Here is a 2,500-nt window from a genome sequence, read left to right on the forward strand (position 1 = left end):
TGTGCATGCCAACAAAAATAGAAGGATCATGCCTACAAAATTTGGGGCCAAAAATCCTTATAAAAAAATTTTAAAAAATCCCGAACCGCAAAAAGTTTCGAAAATTGTGAAAAATAGAAAACGAGTCATCTTCCAACGAAACTTCATGTGAAGGCTTAGGGGACCATTGTATGAATTTACAAGCCATAAAAATGGCATTGGCACGGCAGAAATTTGAAGATGTGCCTAAACCCACCAGGGCCCAGCGTGTGCCGATGGTGCTCGAGGCAACCGCCCGCACCAGGGCCCAGCGTGTGCCGATGGTGCCCGAGGCAAGCGCCCGCACCAGGGCCCAGCGTGTGCCGATGGTGGTCGAGGCAACCGCCCGCACCAGGGCCGATAGTGTGCCGATGGTGCTCGAGGCAACCTGTCGCACCAGGGCCCAGCGTGTGCCGATGGTGATCGAGGCAACCTGCCGCACCAGGGCCCAGCGTGTGCCGATGGTGGTCGAGGCAAGCGCCCGCACCAGCGCCCAGCGTGTGCCGATGGTGCTCGAGGCAACCGACCGCACCAGGGCCCAGCGTGTGCCGATGGTGCTCGAGGCAACCTGCCGCACCAGGGCCCAGCGTGTGCCGATGGTGGTCGAGGCAACCGCCCGCACCAGGGCCCAGCGTGTGCCGATGGTGATCGAGGCAACCGACCGCACCAGGGCCCAGCGTGTGCCGATGGTGGTCGAGGGAACCTGCCGCACCAGGGCCCAGCGTGTGCCGATGGTGGTCGAGGCAAGCGCCCGCACCAGGGCCCAGCGTGTGCCGATGGTGGTCGAGGCAACCGACCGCACCAGGGCCCAGCGTGTGCCGATGGTGCTCGAGGCAACCTGCCGCACCAGGGCCCAGCGTGTGCCGATGGTGGTCGAGGCAAGCGCCCGCACCAGGGCCCGGCGTGTGCCGATGGTGGTCGAGGCAACCTGCCGCACCAGGGCCCAGCGTGTGCCGATGGTGCTCGAGGCAACCGACCGCACCAGGGCCGAGCGTGTGCCGATGGTGGTCGAGGCAAGCGCCCGCACCAGGGCCCAGCGTGTGCCGATGGTGGTCGAGGCAAGCGCCCGAACCAGGGCCCAGCGTGTGCCGATGGTGGTCGAGGCAACCTGCCGCACCAGGGCCCAGCGTGTGCCGATGGTGCTCGAGGCAACCGACCGCACCAGGGCGGAGCGTGTGCCGATGGTGGTCGAGGGTAGAAGCTCAATGAGCCGATGGTGTTCGGGGCAAGCGCCCGCACCAGGGCCCAGCGTGTGCCGATGGTGGTCGAGGCAACCGCCCGCACCAGGGCCCAGCGTGTGCCGATGGTGCTCGAGGCAACCGCCCGCACCAAGGGCCGGCTTGTGCCGATGGTGTTCGAGGCAACCGCCCGCACCAGGGCCCAGCGTGTGCCGATGGTGGTCGAGGCAACCGCCAGCACCAGGGCCCAGCGTGTGCCGATGGTGGTCGAGGGAACCTGCCGCACCAGGGCCCAGCGTGTGCCGATGGTGGTCGAGGCAAGCGCCCGCACCAGGGCCCAGCGTGTGCCGATGGTGGTCGAGGCAACCGACCGCACCAGGGCCCAGCGTGTGCCGATGGTGCTCGAGGCAACCTGCCGCACCAGGGCCCAGCGTGTGCCGATGGTGGTCGAGGCAAGCGCCCGCACCAGGGCCCGGCGTGTGCCGATGGTGGTCGAGGCAACCTGCCGCACCAGGGCCCAGCGTGTGCCGATGGTGCTCGAGGCAACCGACCGCACCAGGGCCGAGCGTGTGCCGATGGTGGTCGAGGCAAGCGCCCGCACCAGGGCCCAGCGTGTGCCGATGGTGGTCGAGGCAACCGCCCGAACCAGGGCCCAGCGTGTGCCGATGGTGGTCGAGGCAACCTGCCGCACCAGGGCCCAGCGTGTGCCGATGGTGCTCGAGGCAACCGACCGCACCAGGGCGGAGCGTGTGCCGATGGTGGTCGAGGGAAGCGCCCGCACCAGGGCCCAGCGTGTGCCGATGGTGGTCGAGGCTGCCGATGGTGGTCGAGGCAACCTGCCGCACCAGGGCCCAGCGTGTGCCGATGGTGCTCGAGGCAAGCGCCCGCACCAGGGCCCAGCGTGTGCCGATGGTGGTCGAGGCAACCGACCGCACCAGGGCCCAGCGTGTGCCGATGGTGGTCGAGGCAACCTGCCGCACCAGGGCCCAGCGTGTGCCGATGGTGGTCGAGGCAAGCGCCCGCACCAGGGCCCAGCGTGTGCCGATGGTGCTCGAGTCAACCGACCGCACCAGGGCCCAGCGTGTGCCGATGGTGGTCGAGGCAAGCGCCCGCACCAGGGCCCAGCGTGTGCCGATGGTGGTCGAGGCAAGCGCCCGCACCAGGGCCCAGCGTGTGCCGATGGTGGTCGAGGCAAGCGCCCGCACCAGGGCCCAACGTGTGCCGATGGTGCTGGGGGCAACCGCCCGCACCAGGGCCCAGCGTGTGCCGATGGTGATCGAGGCAACCGCCCGCACCAGGGCCCA

This window comes from Durio zibethinus, unplaced genomic scaffold (genome assembly GCF_047325235.1).
Source record: "Durio zibethinus cultivar Kanyao isolate XHJ-2024 unplaced genomic scaffold, ASM4732523v1 HiC_scaffold_65, whole genome shotgun sequence".
NCBI lineage: Eukaryota > Viridiplantae > Streptophyta > Magnoliopsida > Malvales > Malvaceae > Durio > Durio zibethinus.